We start from the raw sequence: 21,213 nt of genomic DNA on the forward strand, positions 1-21,213 counted from the left end.
ATTCTGCAGTATAAACATAACTTGACACACTTTTTCTCCTCTAATGTGGCCACCTATTTTAAAATAAACATATGATAATCTAATATTCTTGAAACTTCTTGTCCTCTGTCCATTAGGATAAAAGTTATCTAACAAGCTGATTAATCACATTACATTCCATCAGAACTCTGTCAACATAGATTGGATTAAATGTAGTTGTGCCATTTTTGCACCAGCTAAGGGTTTGTCTCGGTCTTCCGAGACAATATTGCTCGATGCAATATTGTACAAACACACCATGTGCTATATACATATGGTGAGTATTTCAAACTAAAAACAGTGGTTTTACTAAAGTATACTCACAAAAACTAGTTATGTTAGGCTATGCTGATCTCATATCATACTATCACGGAACAAAGCAGCCTTTTTCTTCATTGTATCCCGCTACTTTTCATGTTCCCTTATAACTGCCATTTATGTTGAACAACAGATCTCTTCCATGAACTAGTTTAAAATAATACCTTTCTCCGCCCTCTACTGCCAGAATGAACAGCATTCTTCTGAGTCAGTGAGTTACCTTGTAATGGTAAGAAGACAAAGAAAATGTATTGTCAGAACTAGGGCAAGAGGAAGGAAAGAGGGGGAGCAGGGGGCAGGGTAGCAACAGGTATCAAGACCTCTTCTTTGATAGGAGATTGGCTCAGCCCTCCTCGTCGTGTCAACCTCAAGTTGAAAGCTCATATGTCATCTTTAACTCACTCTGTCCCGTTTAATAAAGAAAAATATCTGATGATGTTCCCATCTAGTAAAGTTTTGTTTACAGTTGCACATTAAAATAAATCTTAATCCCTGTACAACCTGGCATCCAAAACTGACTTGAAACACTCTCACAATTGAAACAGAAGACAGTCCTTTGCATATGCCGCTGAACTAGTATCTGGATATTCTATTACTCATCTGCTACAGTGTTTTGGGTTATGACACAAAAGTACTATTTGAAAGTGGCCCAATATTTTCAATACTTGGGTTGTCTCCTAAATATAGATTAGCCTAAATTTCATATCCAACTTAATGTCTCTGACCATATGGGCATTTTAATTAACAATCATTAGGTAAAATGAATAAATATTCCTTAGGTCCAGGTTGAAAAATATGCTCCCATGTTCTAAGGTGTAGGTTATTTTCTAATGAGGAATCACTAATCCTTCCCTAGTAGCTGCTATTGTTTTCTTTTTCTGTTCAATTTTTCAGTTTTGTTCTGAAGATGCTAACTTTAGATGATCAGGATGATCAATTTCATGAAGAACTTTCTATGAGAGGGGAGACTAAGTAGATTCCATACATAAGGTAAACAGTCGGCTGAAAACAAATATAATCTGAAAAATCATGAATGGATGAAAAGGAACTATTGTTTGTAAAACCATGAATGAATGCAGACAGTTTAGATTAACTTTAATCTGAACAAATATTACACTCTCTGTATTCTTATCTGGGAAAATTTATGATGAAAAAGTAGAGTTGTATCAATATGTTTCAGTCTGTGTTTATATACATAATCATGTATGGTTTTCAATTAAAACACTGAAGCTAAGAAACCTGTTTTCTGGATTGCTATAAAGGCAAACTGCAGCTATACCAAAAGCAACTAGAAATGCAGAATTAGAAATATATTCAGGTATTCTGGTGATTTGAAGAGTGGCTAACATTTCCTATTTTCTGAGCCCACTACAGTGTATACTCCTTAACATTTTTAAAAATATAATTTTACTGTAGTAATCCAAAGTATTTCAGTTGTAAACTAGTTAAAATATCCTATATGATCTCATGAACCTGTGGTTTAGTGATCAATTGGTAAGCTCTCGATTAGCAACTATTGAAGTTTTTAAAAGTCTATCACTTCCCAGAAGCCTTTGACTGGCTTTCCAGGTCCTTGAAGACAAATGAGAATCTCAAACTAATCAAAAGCAATAAATCATTGGACTTTCTGCTGATTGGGAATCATGTCTTCTACTTTTCAGGTTGGTTGTCAGCTAAAATCCTACTGAAACATCTAATGTTTCTCGAGGGGGTTTCTATAAAAAGTGTTGAAGAAAAAAATTGGTCTGCTGAGGGAAAAAAAAAAAGAGAAGAAATTGATGGTAAGAAATCAGTAAGAATTATATTTTACATTTACACATTTCTATGCCCAAATTACAATAAATTTACATTGTTTGCTAATACTAATTAATTGAATTACAGCTACTAATTGAAATGAAAATTCTTTATTTTACATTAAAACAGATTTCAGGCTTTTATATAGCCAGACAGTATGTAATCTACTGAAGTGAATGCAATTTAAAGCCCCAGACGCAACCATATTCCAGTATTTAAATATGTATGAAAGATTAGGTACAGCTTTTAAGGATTTCCTGGTATTACTTAAATTCCAGACAGTGTCTGACTGCTGAGTTTTTCACGTACGATAAACCTATCGTATTGATAGACAAACAAAAGTAATGTGTTACAAAACAAGTGTTAATCTTTAGCAGAAGCTATGGATGAGGTAGATATGCTTTGCTGTTAATGAATAATGTATTATTAAATGGTGGTTTTCAAATGTCTATTATTTGAAATATGTCAAGGAAATTTTTAGATGTAAAAATAAATCTTTGGAAAACAGCTGATTAACAGTTCAGGTTTCTATATAAATATGCATTAATTATTTTTACATATTGAAAAGTATAAAGACGACTGAGTTTTCATAGACTATCTATTTAGATCTGTGCCACTCAGATGCTGAATTCTGTATCATATAAAACGGTTTAAAATGCATAAGCCTATGACCTTCTCCCACTCACCTGTCTCTTAAATAGACTGGTGTTCACCTCTGGCTGGCTGTGCCATTGATCTGAAAGGAAGAGGGGAATATAATATTCTAAAAGAAAGCTGTAATTTGCAGGTTGAAAACATTTTTTATACAGACAAGGCCAAATAAAATTATATTAAAGAAATTAATGAGGGTGAAGATATTATATTAAAGAAATTAGAAGGTGAAGATAAGTAGGAAAAATAAGTATAGAATATTTTAATGTTTTATTTTAGCTGTTACATAGATATAGTTTAACTATTATAAAATTAAAATGTGAGTCACATTGGCATCCATGTCCCTCTTGTCTTGATCTTTCACCCCATTTCTGCAACTCCACTCACTTTACATTGACTGTCCCTAAGTTAAAAGAATATGAACTGGAAGACAAAATGTGCAATAACCAAATGGACATACCGCAACATCCAGTGAACATCAGGACAGAACTTATAACCTTAAATGACATATTTATTTTTCTTCAAAGCCAGAAACCTTCAGACGTTACTTATACTTATAACTCTAAATCATCTTTGAGGATCTACATCAGACTTGTTCACATCAAGTTGCTATACAGCTTTTCACTGGTTAAAATTTTTCTACAGCTGCTTCATAGGATTTTTTTCTATGGTGTACTTTAATTCATAACTTTGTTTTTCTGGGGTGAAAATATGGAAGATTTTAGGGGGGGAAAAAAATTGGCACAAATAATTAGAAAAAAATAAGACCTCTACCCTAAGAAATTCTATAGAAAACTAGTTAACTATCTAATCATATAAATCTTGTCATTGCTTTCTTTTTCTTTCATTTATTATTGTTTTATTATTACTATGATGATTATTATGATTATTACTTATGATGGGTATAATTTAAAAACAATTGGTTGGTTGGTTTGCTGCATTCAGTACTCATTTTCAGGTCTCTCATGACTCCAAGAATTTGATAGACTGTTTTTCTTTCTAATTTCATGTGGGCCTAGTTACAGACATTTTGTCTCCATTCTGTCTCTAGCACCATTTTATATTCTCAGTAAGGAAAACAGATTACACTTATTTGACGTGTTAGCATCAAAGACTTTCCTATCAGGTTGTAAGGTATCTTTAGGATTGCTACTAGGTATGTTGGTATTTTTAAACTGCATGTAACTCTGTTACTCCATGTTCTACCTATGAGATATTAAACCATTTGACTCCTTGCATTTTGTGGTTCAATGTATCTTTTAATTTGTTTATTTATATTTTTTTAAAGACCTGTATAATTTCAGAGGACTCATTCAGGATTATAATAAAATAGGCAAAAAGGTCTTGAAATTCTAAAGAATTTTTTTGTCTTTACAGAGAAAACCTTTTCTTTCATAGAATCATAGAATCATAGAATCATAGAATCATAGAATCATAGGGTTGGAAGGAACCTCGGGAGATCATCTAGTCCAACCCCCCTGCCAGAGCAGGGACACCTTAGAGCAGGTTGCACAGGAATGCGTCCAGGCGGGTTTTGAATGTCTCCAGAGATGGAGACTCCACCACCTCCCTGGGCAGCTTGTTCCAGTGCTCTACCACCCTCAAGGTAAAGAAGTTCCTCCTCATGTTTAGGTGGAACTTCCTATACTCAAGTTTGTGCCCGTTACCTCTTGTCCTGTCACTGGGCACCACTGAAAAGAGCCTGGCCCCATCCTCCTGGCACCCACCCTTATAAGTATTTATAAGCACGGATCAGGTCCCCCCTCAACCATCTTTTTTTCCAGACTAAAGAGACCCAATTCCCTCAGTCTTTCTTCATAAGAGAGGCATTCCAGTCCCCTAATCATCTTGGTAGCCCTGTGCTGCACCATCTCCAATAGCTCCCTGTCATTCTTGAGCTGGGGAGCCCAGAACTGGACACAGTACTCCAGGTGTGGCCTCACCAAGGCAGAGTAGAGGGGGAGGATGACCTCCCTCGACCTGCTGGCCACACTCTTCTTGATGCACCCCAGGATGCCGTTGGCCTTCTTGGCCACAAGGGCACATTGCTGGCTCATGGTCATCCTGTTGTCCACCAGGACTCCCAGGTCTCTTTCTACAGAGCTGCTCTCCAGCAGGTCAGCCCCCAACCTGTACTGCTGCATGGGGTTATTCCACCCTGGGTGCAACACCCTACACTTGCCCTTATTGAATTTCATAAGATTCCTCTCCACCCAACTCGCCAGCCTGTCCAGGTCTCTCTGCATGGCAGTCACCCCTCCCAGCTTTGTATCATCAGCAAACTTGCTGAGGGTGCACTCTATCCCCTCATCCAAGTCATTGATGAATATATTGAACAGGAATGGACCAAGTACTGACCCCTGGGGAACACCACTTGTCACTGACCTCCAACTAGACTCTGCGCCCCTAACCACAACCTTCTGAGCTCTGTCTTGCAACCAGTTTTCTATCCACCTTACTGTCCATTCATCTAACCCACTCTTCCTAAGCTTCCCTATGAGGATGCTGAGGGAGACTGTGTCGAACACCTTGCTGAAGTCAAGGTAGACCACATCTACCGCTCTTCCCTCATCTATCCATCCAGTCACACCATCATAGAAGGCTATCAGATTAGTCAGGCACGATTTCCCCTTGGTGAATTCATGCTGAGTACTTCTGATAGCCTTCTCTTCCTCCACGTGCCTTGAGATGACGCCCAGAACAAGCTGTTCCACCATCTTTCCAGGGATGGAGGTGAGGCGGACCGGCCTGTAGTTCCCCGGGTCCTCCTTCTTGCCCTTTTTGAAGACCAGAGTGGCATTGGCTTTCCTCCAGTCCTCAGGCACCTCACTTTTTCTCCAGGACCTTTCAAAGATGGTGGAGAGTGGCCCAGCAATGACCTCTGCCAGCTCCCTCAGCACGCTCGGGTGCATCCCATCAGGGCTCATGGACTTGTGAATATCTAATTGACCTAATTGGTCCCTCGCTTGATCCTCCTCAACCCAGGGGAAGTCTTCCTCTTTCCCCGTTACTTTCTCCAAGGCCTGGGACTCCTGAGGGCTCGGCCAGGTAGTAAAGACCGATGCAAAGAAGGCATTTAGTAACTCTGCCTTCTCCGCATCCTCCGTCACCATAGTTCCTGTCTCACTGTCTCATTCAACAGTGGGCCCACAGCTTCTCTGGTCATCCTTTTGCCTCTAATATACCTGAAGAAGCCCTTCCTGTTGAGCGTGACATCCCTTGGCAGGTTTAGTTCCAAGGTGGCCTTGGCTTTCCTTGTTTCATCCCTGCACACTCTGGCAGCATTCTTGTAATCTTCCCAAGGGGTTAGGCCATTCTTCCACTGAGTTTAAACTTCCTTCTTCCACTTAAGCTTGTTCAGAAGCTCCCTGCTCAACCAGGCAGGCCTCCTGTGTCCCTTGGCCGATTTCTTGCTCTTCGGGATACACCGATCCTGAGCTTGCAGGAAGTGGTCTTTGAATACCAACCAGCTTTTTTGAGCCCCTTTGCCTTCCAGAGCTCTAAGTCCACGGGATCTCCCCAAGCAGTTTCTTGAAGAGAGTTAGCCCTCCTGAAGTCTAAGGTTGTGATTTTGCTTCTTGTTGTTTTGTGTGTAGTGCCCATGACCCTGAACTCTATCTTTTCATGATCGCTACAGCCTAGGGTGCCCCCAACCTTAATGTCCTCCACCAGTCCCTCTGTGTTGGTTAATACTAGGTCCAGGAATGCTCCTCTCCTTGTTGGCTCATTTCATCTCAATTTGTTCGGTTAATAGCAGGCAGTAGTCAAAAAGGACCACTGAAAATCAGGAAAGTTTTTTCCAGTATATGAATAGAAAGAAGATGTCATAAGTAGAGATCCAAAAGGCCAGGAGAATGATACATATTTTAATAAATTTATTAACTTGCATGTGCTTCCTTTATTATAAATCAAGTAGTTTTCACTGAAAAACAAGTTTAGATATATCTTTTATCTTTTAATCTAAGACGTATTTTATTTATAAAAATGCTGTTTTACCTATTTATAGTTGAATTCCAATTTCCTTTTTAGTGAAAGTCTTAAAAATGAGTAAAAATGAACCATCATTTAGGTATAAGCAAGATCTTAATTTTTCACTTACAAACAAAATAGAAGTTTGGAAGTATCTACATAAATGCATATTAGGTTATATAATTTCTTTAAAAAACAAGTATAAAGCGTAAAGTTGCTAATAACTTGTGTCAGCCAGTAAGAAGCAGCATTTATTTGGGAAATACCTAAATTACAGAGCAAAACATTAGAATTTATTATTTAAATCAAGATTCACTGCTTCCTTACTTAAGTCAATCCACTCCACAATGAGATACCTTCAGCGAAATAAATAAAATCCTGCCCAATAAGCTGTTGCAACCAGTGGTTTTAGGATCAGAAGTGACTTCCATGAATTTCTATTCATAAACAAGTAAAAGATTAGTAAAGCTTTCTGTTGAGATTTTATTTTAAGGGACAAAGGAGGAAAAAAATTGTCTTTGTGGTTGTTTTGTTTCCTTTTTGTATTACCCTGAGCAGATATTTTAGCGACATTGAGCACAGGAGGAATCGTAAAGATTTCTAGGGCATGGCATGCCTCTCCTGCCTGAGACACACAATTCATCTCCCCAAAACTACAATCAGGAACAGATTTCATTGCTGTAAATCTGCACATTTTCCTTGAGAATGTCGGTGAAAACATTAAAGTTATAGTGAGTTACATTGTCCCTACAAGTCACTACACATTTACTTGCGTCAACATTTACAAATTTAAGGATTTAGCAAGAAAAATAAATAAACGAGGACTTAAAAAAAACCTGATGCTTATTCCATTCTGACTCAAAATATAGGAATAGAGCAAACTATTGTACCATAAAAGAAATAGACTATTTAAAAATATACCAAATGAAGTACATTGTTAAATACTGTGCAGCAGTTGTGAAGTATTTTACCATATAAAAGTACTAAGAAGAACAATAAGTTAAAGGTATTAAGTCTCCTTACAACATAATGGCAAAAAATATATTTGTACATACATGATAGAAAAATATTATAACCTTACTGAAAGGTTGTGATTTAGAAGGGTAGACAAATTGTACAGGAAGGAGGAAGGTGTTCCTTTTCATCCCAGAACTTGATATATGCAAGATAATATTTAGTGAAATTGAAATTATTTTTTTTTTATTTTATGTACAGGATGCTATTAGAGACAAGTTAAATTAGCTGTAGTTAGAGATTATATACAATTTCTTATGTGTATATTTCCTTCTACCAAATATGTTAAAAGAAAAAATAGCACACACAAATGATATCTGACTTTTAAGCTTTATCACTGCCTTAATTTTTGTCCTTTAAAACCACGGTCAGAATGCAAACCTTTTATTTTTCAAGAGTAAAAAAAGAAAATATTTATTTGATGTACTTTCCTAAAAAAAAAAAAAAAAGAAAAGAAAACACCACACTTTCACAATCACACTCATTCAGCTTTGAGAAAGTCCACTTATTTAGGTTTTTTTTAATCATGAGTCAACAGTTCTGATAAATGTATTTCTGCTAGAAATGAAAATGAGAGAAAATATATGTTCACACTGCTAGTTTGTAGCTATCTAGCAAATGAAAATCTAAAACACTGAATCTCCTGCTAAGACTGAGGAAAGAATTTCAAATGTCAGCATGCCACAGTACAAGCTGATGAACTATTATTAGACAAGAAATACCCATGATGCCTAAATGTGCCTAATAGATGTAGCATGAGAGCTACAGTGCTTATGTCTATAAATTAGATATATTCAAAGTCATTGAATTTTATTATAACTAGACATTTTGACACCATGGGCAAGGAGACACTATTCTTTTTAAAATTTATATTTGTAAATTCATGAGAAACTGAAATAAACCCTAAAAAAAAAAAAAAAAAAGAAAAAGGCCCTTGAGAGATTAAGTCGGAGAAGTCTATTGTTTTGAGATAGGATGAATAGTAGGTATAGTATATTACAAAGACTGTTAAGTGCCTCAGTTATTTTCCTCTGTCAAAAGGAGCTCTAGATGAGATGAAATTGTGAATGCTGTGTCTTGTCTTATTACACCTAAAGTTAATAGCAACAGCTTCAAAGCCATATGCACAGTCATAAGTCTGAACCTCAGTCAGATAGCTTCATAAAAACTTGTGCTAAGCATCTTAACTTTGGGAAGATTATCCAAAACTCAAAGCTTTGAGTTTTATTTGTTCCTAATTACAGGATGCAGATTCTACATCATTTGGTTTAGACAGGTTCTGTAGCAAATTACATTTCAGTAACGCAGTGAAAAAAAAGGGAAAGTACTGAAGTTAGTTTATATGAAAGCAATTTTTCCAGTTAAGCAAAATAAAACAAGAACTGCTAACTACTTAAATAATTTAACCTTCTTGTTTGCAGCTATCTTAAACCTAAGTCAAAGAAAGTATCTGTTTGCAAAGACGGTCAACTGACAGTACTTATAAAATCATAACAACTATGGAATGTGCAATGTAAAGAAAAGCTTCTGCTCACTGAGACCTCAGAGGAATCATGCAGTCTTGCTTTAGATTGCCTGTATCTGGCTGCTGGTGCACGTTTTGAACCATTTGCCATCTACACTTCTGAGAGATCTTCATAGACGTTACTCAGAAAGACCTTGCTAAAGATAATAGAAAGATCTTGCTAAGGATAGAGGACAGAGAACTTGCCTGAGAATTTGACATTTCCTGAACGTGTCATTCTTTTGTTTGAGCTGGGTAGTTAAGCAACAAGAAGTGTGAAAAGCTCGCTAATACAACTCTGGAGTCTTCCAGAGCACATGCTGGGGTTACCTCTGCAACCAGCATACACCAATGTAAAGTCTTAGCAAAGGGAGGTTTTATCTGATCTTAACAGTTCAACTGTCAAGCAGCCTGAGTAATGGAAGAGTTTGTGTTTCACCGGATTCAACTTTGCAAAGATAAATTACAAATATAACCAGACTGAGAGTGTTCCAATCACACAGCCAACTTTTCTCCTTCCCTTGCATTAGTTAGCACTTGCTTACTTGAGAAGAAGCACTAGTAAAAGTGTGTAATATATTGCTACTTTTAAAAAGAAAAAGATAAATGAAAAAAAAATTCTTTAAGAATTGCTCAGCTGAAACAGGCTTCTGTAAACTCAGTGAGTAGAAAGGAGTTACAAAGAGAGTTCTTAAATGGGTTATATGTTTTATAGATTAGGTGTGTCTGTACTAGTATCAAGGACTCTCTACTAATCATACCAGAATGGAGATACTTGTATGGAAATAGAATATCAGCAAGATTCTAAATGCAAAGTGTCTTCCCTACCTAATTTTCAAAGGTATCAACATAATTAGATACCATTCCTACAGATATTTGTGTTCAGGTACAATAACAATATAACAGATATATATATAAAACAATATAACAATAACACAGACAATCTATGTCTCTTCATCCTACAAATTCTCTGAATCTGAGAAACCTCACAAAGAAGTAAGAAAAATAAAAGAAATATTTTAAGAATTTTGTATTCCAGCCTACACAGACACAGTAAGTGTTTTTAAACTGTGCTCAAATCTCCAGCTTTGAAGAATTAAATATTGGTCTTTTTTAATAAGTATTGGAAAATCCTACTTCTTCTTTAGATATAGGGATATAGGAGCAGACAACTGGAAAAGAACCTCCTGGAATACTGAGTTGAATTTCTTTGTCTCATTTCATCTCATTCATGCAAGCTTTAGTTTAAAACTGCTTACAGATATACTTCTGTATACTTCAGTCACTTGAAAGAAGTTGTGGTTTGTTTGCTCCATTTTCCTCCTCTTCTCTATTCTTCTTCACCTCTTTTTAACTGTTATTCTATCCCTATCTGTCTGAATCATTTTTAGACTAAAAAATAAGTCAAATGTTATTTATTTAATAAATCTTAGAATTTCCTATTGGAAACACCAGGAAAACCCTTTTATTTTTCTGAGAAAAATGTAACTGCGAAGCAGTAAATTCAGTCCATTCTTTCCAGTTATAACAGTGGTTAATATTTCTGATGAAAAGTTTTTAATGTATCAGTTTGAAAGATGCCTGACAGTCAAGAAGCTAAGATCATCAAGTATTCATGACCAAAAATTGCATGATCTTAACTGAAGATCATAGTTACATACAATAGTCATTTATTTAGATAATGAGTACTTTTAGATTGTTAGATTACGTACATCTAACAACTGCTTATGTAACACAAACCTGTATTCTTCCATCCTTGGCTTTCATAATTCAAGAAACCGCTCTGAATATATATTTTTTTTTTTATTATTTCACAGTAGTTTGTCCTGCTTTATTACTTTTGTTTCAGCTACAGAAATGCATTCCTTGTTTTGCTTTCTAAGTTATGTCTTTCAAAGTTAGAACACAGGAAGTTCCGTTCAAATACACGGAAAAACTTCTTTACGGTGAGGGTGACAGAGCACTGGCACAGGCTGCCCAGGGAGGTTGTGGAGTCCCCTTCCCTGGAGATTTTCAAGCCCCGCCTGGATGCAGTCCTGAGTAATGTGCTCTGGGCAATCCTGCTTTGGCAGGGGAGTTGGACTGGATGATCTCTAGAGGTCCCTTCCAACTCTGAAAATTCCGTGATTCCGTGAAAAACAGGCTACATATGCTTCGCTGACATTTTTATTGCAGCAATGTCATTGGCAACCTTGTGTAATAAGCTTTTAAGGAAGTTTGGTATTATAATATGACTTTTCTTTATCTAGCTGTTACCAGAACCTATGTCTTCCCCCTCATTAAGACCGATTATCCGGTGGTTAAGAGATGTTAAATAGCTCTGAGCATGTGATTACTGAAAAGTACACTTTGTAATCCTTAAGCATGTGTTTGTTTTTCATGTGTGTATTATTTATTTGAAGTATGTGTATATTTACTTTTTTAAAGTTAAACCAATCTTGTTTTAGAGAGCTAAAGATTAATCACAAGGTAATACTCAAGATTTTAAGTTGAGTGATTGATGACAAATCTAGTTTTCAGAAGTTTCTTCATTTGTAGAAAAGTGATTACTTTAAGAAAATACAAACAGCTAAAACATAAAAAACGTATTTCAGTTTACCTTTTTTAAATAATAAAGTACTACAATAAAGGCAATGATTGTTTCAAAATTAATGAAAATGTAATAAAATCACTAAGCTAGTCTCATTTAAGATTATCAGATCAGGATATCAGTAATATTAACCAGACACCTAGGAAACCCTTAGGATGTGTTTCACAAAATTGCAATCACTTTTGCTTTAAAATCTAACTAAAGTTTTTTGCTGTTGTTGATTTTCTCTGAGTCAATCAAATACAGTTACACTTCTCACCAAAAAGCAGTAATTATTATTGAATGCTCATGTCTTAACTGCAATACCAATTATAAAGATTCACCTGGAGATTTAAAATTCTATTTCCATTTATAGTATAGAATTCTATAGAATTCTCTTGTTGAGTACAAATTTGTCACGGGTTAGTTACACTGCAAATCTAACTAAGACATTATACATGAGAGACTCCAGAAGCAGACTCAAAATTTTCAGAGAGAAACCTCAGGGCACATTGAAAAAAAACAACAAAAAAAGAAATTTTATTTTACTATTGCATGAAATACTTATGGGGGGAAAAATTGTACATTGGGAAATCTTTGTGGAACCCATATCTATGTAGACAGATCCAGAAATTCACGTTGGGTTTTACTGTTGGTGTATAAATGAGTATTTTCCTGTACATAACTGCCAAATTATTAAATAATATATATTTATTAAACAATTTCAACAGTTTCACACGCAATTTAATCCACTGTTAAATATTTGGTCTCAAAGCTTTTGGCTATATCCTTTATGTATATATATTAATGTACACTTTGAATTTTAATTTGTGTAAGTACAGGACAAACTTTTATGTTAACATGTCAATTTTTTTTTAACAAGCCTTTTTTTTGGTGTGGGGGGGTGCTCAGAGAAGCAGACTATCAGATTATAGCTCCTTTGTAAGTTCTTAGTATCATAGCTAGTAATGGGCAGAAAACTTTGAACTTTTCTCTGGAATTAAGTAATGGATATCAGCAGCAAAAGACTAACTAGCATTTTTCTTTTAGCAATGTCCTTACTCCAAACAGCTTGACAACACACCTAAATGCATGAATGTAGTAAAAGAACGATCATTTCCTGGTTATTAGCTACTTGCATTCTGTTATGTGTCATGAATAAAATATGACTGTCAAAGAAATATTCATAATGCTCCCAACCGGTTCCCCCCTATAGCCCTGGCATGGCTCACATGGCATGGAGTACCTGTGTCCCCATCTGCATCCCTGGGGAAATTAACCCCATCCCTGCCAGAACCAGGACTTCATGGTGCTCAGGAAAAGTGTTTTAAGTTGACTTTGAACAACATGCATCTAAGTGGCAGCACAAATTTGGAGTGCATATGAACTTTACATCAATGGTCTCCATCCAATTCCTCATTGAGATTATCAAAACAAATTACTCACAGATTTACTTAAAAGGTCTCATGGATATTATTTCCAGCTTCTCTACTGCTCTGCAGAGTTCTTTAATAATGAGATAATATAATAATATGTAACAGTGCTTAAGGCATCTATGATTTGTGCTTCAGTTAACAATCATATCTTTTTTAAGGTCTATTAGTTGCTCTGCCCCTCTACTAGGACCTAAAGAAAATTAATTTTGGATCACAAAAAAAATGCACAGTTAAATTTGTGCCACCCTACAAACCATTGGGGAAAAGTAATCAGGCACCAACTAGCTTTATTGCATCCTTCTTCTTCTCACAGAGTCCTTAATATTCATGATATACTCATTGTCCTTAAATCTACTTTTGGACTCAATGAAAGGTCTTTTCCAACCTAAATTATTCCGTGATTCTGTTCAGCTGTTCCTCTTGTAATCTAGAGGTACCCTGCTACTCTGGAGCTGTTGCAAGCAGCCAGTTGGTTGGAAATATAAAATGTTCTTCTTGTTTTGGCTGACAGGTTTTCAAGCCTTTTGATTCATTTATCTGATCTAATATTAGTTTAGATATTCAAGGCTTCTCAGACAAGCAAGAGGGCTACAAATAATTTTAGTGAGAATTGAGTTTTGTTTTAATGAGTCAAATTAATCTCTGGGAGTAGCTCAATTGAAATTAATCAAGCCATCAGTGAGAAGGTATCTCTCCAGTATAGAGCTGGTCATGCATACTTGGGAGTCTTGATTTACAAAATAGGGTCTGCTTTACAGAGGAATATGAAAATCCTTTACCAAAACAAACTATCCTGTGATCAATATTGCTGGCATATATCATACAAGAAGGGCATTTTTGGTTAGGTATTCATGGCACAAAGACAGAAAGATATCCTCCCTATCTCATGATAAGCAAGCTAGCACACAAGTCTGAAAGCATAGTGTGCTAGACAAACAGAATATTATACAAACATGGAAATATTGCTACTTACGATCAGCATATCTGACATGGCACAGCATTGAGCAGGGTGAACGTGCTGTTGATAAACTAATGTGAATTTTAGTTTCCGTTCTTAACTTACTTATGGTCAGATGTATTCTGAGTTGAATAGTTTCATCCAATTAATTTTCAGAGACAAACCCTCATATTAACATAAGAACATGTAATTCCACTAAATGTGACGCAGTAGATCATGATTTCTGCACTGATTATAAAAGCAAAGCCTCTTCTTGGTTTCCTTTAAAGTCTCTCATAGATATAGATGGCAGGTATTTAAAATTGTACAATCTAATCTTAGAATGAATTGGTAAAACCAGTTTTGTCCATTCTATGTGAGGATGTCTGAATTCATTACCCTAATACAGTGTGCAGAGTTCAATGTACCTTTTTCAGATCAGTTTACAAACAAAAAATTGTGCAGGGGTACTACAATTATTCTGGACTTTCAATAGCATCCTTGTGAGAAAGTGAACTGTAAAAGAAAAATTCAATTGTGAAAGCTGACATAATTCTATTGAAACAACTAATATGCATATAATAATGCCGTCAGCTTTTCCTTTTCTTTTTTTTTTTTTCTTTTGGTAAGGTGCACACGGATTCACAATAGCTATACTTGAGGCTCTATAATGACTAATGCTGTCCTTATAAGAAATCTATAACCATACATTTTATAGTTCAATAACTCTCTTGATTGCAGGGTAAGTGGCACGGGGATAGAACTAGCAACATAACACACTCTCCAACTGCTAACTCAGTGCTATTGACATTAGCTTTTATTAATAGCAAATATTTCTTCAGGGGCTTTATTTACAGCCTTATTTAATGGCTACAAAACCTAAGACATCTTTGTTACTCCAAAGTATTCCCACCACCCAGTCACCTGTGCAAATACCCTAAGGTATTTTACCGTTGTGAGCTGATACTGCCTGACTGCACTTTTATGTATGTGTGACACGCTAAGCTTTATCACGCTGCAACTGCCCCTTTTAATTTGAACTTGAGTAATATATTTTTTTCACAGAATAAAATCAAAATAGGATATCCAGTTCTTCAGATTATGCTCAATTTGCAAGCAAACAGAAAGTTCCTAAATCACCCAAAACACCACGTGTGATTAGGCCATACTGAACTTCTCTTGCAAGCATCTACTCTTCTGTTAGGTTGAAACAAAGTCAGAACCCAAACCACAGTAGCAAAGCTAAATCTGTAATAACTGATTGCTGGGCAAGTTTCACCAAAACCCAATTTTCTTAAAAGCTGCTAAGCAATATTTATATTTCAGGGCAATCTCCAATAAATACCACTTGACATTTCAACACTATTTAGAGCAACAATAGGCTAACTGGCTTCACTTGCATACCTTTAAAAAGGAGGATTACAATACCTTCTAAAGGTAATGAGAATTTTTATAAAAATATCTGTTAATATGTATGCAGTACTTAATTACTAAAAAGCATCACGAAAGTGCATACACGATTATACTATTTACATCCCACTCCTTCATGGCTCACACGTGCACACTGATTCCATATAAATAAGGCAAACAGTCTTAGCTTATTTCACCCCTTCACTTGAACGCTCATGATAGATGAGTGTTGAACAAAATAGCAGCAAAACTTTTGAATCGTGGAAATCATTTATCATTCACACCAAGTAGTCAAAACCCAGCTTTGTTATCATTTGCTAGCTTGTTTCATAATCTGTATCTACCACCAGGCATGTCAATTTAATAAAAAATAGAGTAAGTAAAGCAAACATCTATGAATTATAGTATAGTTTCACGTGGTGTTTAGGAGCTGTCCCAGTTATATTCATCAAAACACAGATCTTGACAGTTTCAGTGAAGTCACCTCGTGGGAGCTGTTCCTTATAAGTGCAGACCTATCACATTTTTTACACCATATGGCAAGTCAATATTAAATCCTAGAGGAAAGCAGCTCTTAAAGAGTTTCTTTCCCTATGTTCACCCCATTCAACTCATATTTTAGTAACTTCTTTGGTAGGTTCCTTCTCACTTCTTCAGTCTAGTAGCTTAAATCCTGTTAGCAAGTTATTTGAAAATGACTGCCTGGTCAGTAGAAACTTTTAAATGCCAAGCCTCCCACGCTATCACCATCGATATCTAGTTTAAAATATTCCTTTTCATAGTAATGGCTTGTTTCAAAAAAGCTAAGTTCTTTGCCGCTATAAAAAAAGATTTGTAAAGGCAAAAAGGGCAGACTGCTCTAATAGTAATTGCATATCAAAAAAAAAATGCATCTGTGGCACTGTTTTACATATCAATACAGATCACCACACAGCAGAAAACACCTTGTTTTCTGTATGCTCACAGAATCAATCAAGCTGATTGCATCTTATACACCACTTAAGTTTTAATTATTTGATATCTTGCTAGGCTACTCTAACTGCTTTGAGAAATATATATATAGTAACCATCATCCTCACACTTTAATGATGGTTCTATAATAGAAAATTTATTCATAAGGTCAATTGTAAAATAAGTGATTTAAAAAGGAATGGAAATAATTCCTTTCTACTCTAACACATAAGTTTTAGCATATTTAATATTGCATTTCATTTTAAGTTTCTATGTGAATAACTTCCACAAAACTAGTTTTTATTAGTATTACTTTGATAATATTTCTTTGTGAGTGCATGAAATAGAGAAAGATATCTTTCAAAACAAATAATTAGGTGTAGTTATTCTTCAAGTGCTTTTATAATTTAGAGGGAAAACTATAAAACTAGTGGTAAAATATAGTGAGGGAAAACAAACAAAAAATACTTTTAATCTTTCCATATTTCTAATGGAAATGCTTAATGATGCTCATATTAATTTCCTTGCTGGTTTTTTTTTTTTTTGTGTTGCCATCTTTGGGCTATCTAGGAGCTGTTGCACTTTTTTCTCAAGAATAAGTGACATAGCTAGGGTGTAGACCTCTTACAGCCTATCTTTCCTGCATTTTTCTGCACTGTTTCTCTTTTTTACCTCAAGAACAATTTGTTGAAAGACAAAAATATTCCTTTGGTGCAGAGATCGCAGCCAAGCTGTTCACTTCCATATGTGAGTAGTACTAGATACCAGACTGATTCTCCTCCACCATGCTTACCATCCTTCTCATCCCACGAGTCTAGAGTTGCTGGTTACAAAGACAGAAGTACCCTCAGCCTGAACGTCCTACGGACATTAACTTCAAAAGTGATACGGGAGATTAATTCCTTTGTGTTGTGGTGGGAAGGTGTACCCAGGTCTTCTCTGGCATTTGTCTAAGCATTAACCATTCCACAAGAGCTGAACAGAATTGCTACTGGTTTTATTTGGCCTACTTTCCTAAGGAAAAAAAGCAATAAGGTTCAGATACTACTAGTGACACCCATGCACTGGCATGCACAGCTTGACTGCAAATTTACTAAAGGCATAAAGATTTTAAATGAGAATTTTATTGCCTTACTCCTGAGTAGGCACAGGAAATAAGGAGTTAGTACACATCTAGAACTGAGATTAAGGATCTGCAAGCAGGAAAATTCACCAAATACTTGTTAGCTATCTGTCTAAGACATAATTTAGGTCGAGCTGTCCCTCTAAGCCCTTCTCTGACGAAAGATAAAGTTGCACTAAACTTAACCAAAATATGTTAAATATTTTAAAATTAATTAAAAGACCCTTTAATCACATTTGAAATCTTTATCACTTAAAGATATTTTATTTCTTTATGTGTATGTATGTTTGTGTTAAAATAAAAAAAAATGTTTCGTATAACAATAAAAATGCCCTGTAATTAATACCTTGTGTCTTCATATTTTATCTTGTTTCAGTTTTCATCACAAACACCCTTTTTATTGATGGCAACACTGCAATCTCTGTATGTTTAATACCTTCATTTGCTTTTTGTTTCTTCCAAATCAAATGAAGGCCAAAATTCACCAGCTTGTAGCTCTGAGCGTCCATTGCTGCATAAAGCTCTAGTCTTTATTTGTATCCTGTGTCCCTTTCATTCTGGGGAGGGTGTTTTGTTTGTTTGGTTGGTTGGTGCTGTTTGTTTTTTTTCCCCCAATGATTTTATTTACTTTCTTAGAATATTATGTGAAATATCAAGTTTCAGTGATTTGAAGGGGTACATGAAGATTCTTTTCTACACAACTGCTTTATTTTTTTATATTGTTTCTTTGTTTGTAGTACTCATTCCCTGAAAAAAAACCCTAAAATTGAAATAAAGGCAACACTCAAAATTGGAATAAAAAAGGGAATATAAATCAAAACGATTGGGCACTCCATTAGAATCATGAACTTTTCTAAACATAGTTCTGTCCAGTTCATGGTAAAGGTTCCTGTATGAAATTCACCATCTTAAATTGTTTCTAATTTGTTAAAAACAAGTATGCTTAAATCTGTGCATGCATTAGTTTCTGGTCAGCTATTTCATAGCAAAGACTATTTGTTCACTGACATATACATTTCTTATGTATGCTAATACGTATTACTTAAAACAAGTGATCTGTAAATCTAACAGAGGGTTTAAGGTAGAGTAGCCAAAAACCCAAGAAGCCTAAGAATGTTTGTGTTTCGTTAGTTAATTGGTGGAGACATAGCTGTTAGTGTGGCCAGCAGGTCAAAGGAGGTGATTCTGCCCCTCTACTCCACTCTCGTGAGACCCCACCTGGAGTACTGCACCCAGCTCTGGAGTCCCCAACATAAGAAGGACATGGACCTGCTGGAGCGTGTCCAGAGGAGGGCTGGGAGGATGATCCGAGGGCTGGAGCTCCTCTCCTATGAGGAGAGGCTGAAAGAGTTGGGGCTGTTCAGCCTGGAGAAGAGAAGGCTCCAAGGAGATCTTATTGGGGCTTTCCAGTACCTAAAGGGGGCCTACAGGAGAGCTGGGGAAGGACTTTTTACTAGAGCATGTAGCAATAGGATGAGGGGGAATGGCTTTAAACTAGAAGAGGGCAGTTTCAGATTGAAAATTAGGAAGAAGTTTTTCACTTTAAGGGTGGTAAGGCACTGGAACAGGTTGCCCAGAGAGGCTGTTGAGGCCCCATTCCTGGAGGTGTTCAAGGCCAGGCTGGACATGGCCTTGGGCAACCTGGTCTAGTGGGAGGTGTCCCTGCCTATGGCAGGGGGGTTGGAACTTGATGATCTTCAAGGTCCTTTCCAACCTAAACCACTCTATGATTCTATGATTTTATTGATCACATCCATTGGGATATGAAGATGCTCCTCTTGCCATTTTATTTTTAAAACCTTGATCTCCTGTACAGGTCCTTTGACTTTAAATTGGTTTATAGCAAAACCAACTTTCAGAAGAATCTGGATTGTTCTTTTCCCTTTCTCAAATATTTGCTTTGCTGCATTGCCCCACACAGTCAATTCTAGCCGTACTAGATACCCCACCAAGTGGCCTGCACTCATTGACCAAAAGGGGTCTATCCAGGAAAACTATTGCTCCAGTTTCTATTGGACAATTCCCCAGACAGAGTGGAAGGATTGGTCTTACTTCTGATCCTAACAAAGGGACTTCTGGTTTGTAGTTACAAGAATCAAGTAGTGAACACTCTGACGTTTTTGGTGCCCCATGTTGGGCACTGGAAAGGACTGTTGTGGTTTAACCCCTGATAGGCATCTCAGCACCACACAGCTGCTCGCTCATGCATCCCCAGTGGGATGGGGAAGAGAATTGAAAAGGTAAAACTCGTGAGTTGAGATAAAGACCGTTTAACAAGTAAAGCAAAAGCTGCACGTGCAAGCAAAGAAAAATACGGAAGTCATTCAAAATTTCCCATCAACAGGCAGGTGTTTATTCACTCCAGGAAAAGCAGGGCTTCATCATGCATAGAAGTTACTTGGGAAGACAAACACCGTAACTCCGAATCTCACCCTTCCTTCTTCTTCCCCCAGGTTTTATTGCTCAGCATGATGTCACGTGCTGTGGAATATTTCTTTGGTCAGCTGGGGTCAGCTGTCCTGTTTTTTTCCCCTCCCAGCTTCTTCTGCATCCTCAGGCTATTCGCTGGTGGGTCAGTGTGAGAAGCAGAGTCATCTTTGACACTGTGCAAACACTGTTCATCAAGAGTTAAAACATCAGTGTGTTATCAATACTCTTTTGGTCTTAAATCCAAAATGCAGTCCCAGAAGAAATTTAACTCTATCCCAGACAAAACCAATACAGTAGCTAACCACTGTTTTTCCTTTCAATGCATGTCAGATTTTATCATATAATTTTTTGCTGCCTGGAGACCAGTAATTTACCGTGGTGTCTTTTCTTTCCCTGTTATCCCCAATAATATATCACTCTTACATACATTCATAAAGAAAATCTCATTCAGCACCATTGCAGAATATCCACCACAGTGGACCACAGATGATTTGAGAAGAGAGATACAAACTCACGCTAATTTGTAATAGTAGAATATACAGAACACAATATTTACTTTATTTTACTGATACATTCATTCCATCAACATCCAGTGAGAAATAGTTCGTGCAATACATACTTCAGTGGAAAAGGCTCTTCTGGAAAATGCTAAGTATTGATATTTGACTATTTAACAGGAGATTCAGAATTTGCAATCAATATATAATGGCTCTTTGTCTATTACTAGGAAGCATAACTAATATTCTCTGCTGCAGTTTGAGTTCTGTGTTTTTCTGATGTAAAAATATTTTATTTAAAAATATTTGGTGGTATTTCTTCTCTAACTATAGAAAAGTGTTATTAAAACAGAGTGGTTAAGACTGTTGATTGCTTCACTGCCTTAAAACTAGCTTGTTGGCATTAATCAGAAAGTACTATATGATCCATTAGCTGTGAAAGGCTTTAAATAATTGATTTGCAGCATGGGGGATTAACATGGAATCTCATTAACCAGGAAAGTTTGCTATAGTTTTCATTTAAGTAGAACTTACACTTTGGAAATTGCTTGATAGGGGAAAAAAGCTATAGCTGCCTCAACAGAAACTCATT

This window comes from Vanellus vanellus (assembly GCF_965231255.1).
Source record: "Vanellus vanellus genome assembly, chromosome: 4".
Lineage (NCBI taxonomy): Eukaryota > Metazoa > Chordata > Aves > Charadriiformes > Charadriidae > Vanellus > Vanellus vanellus.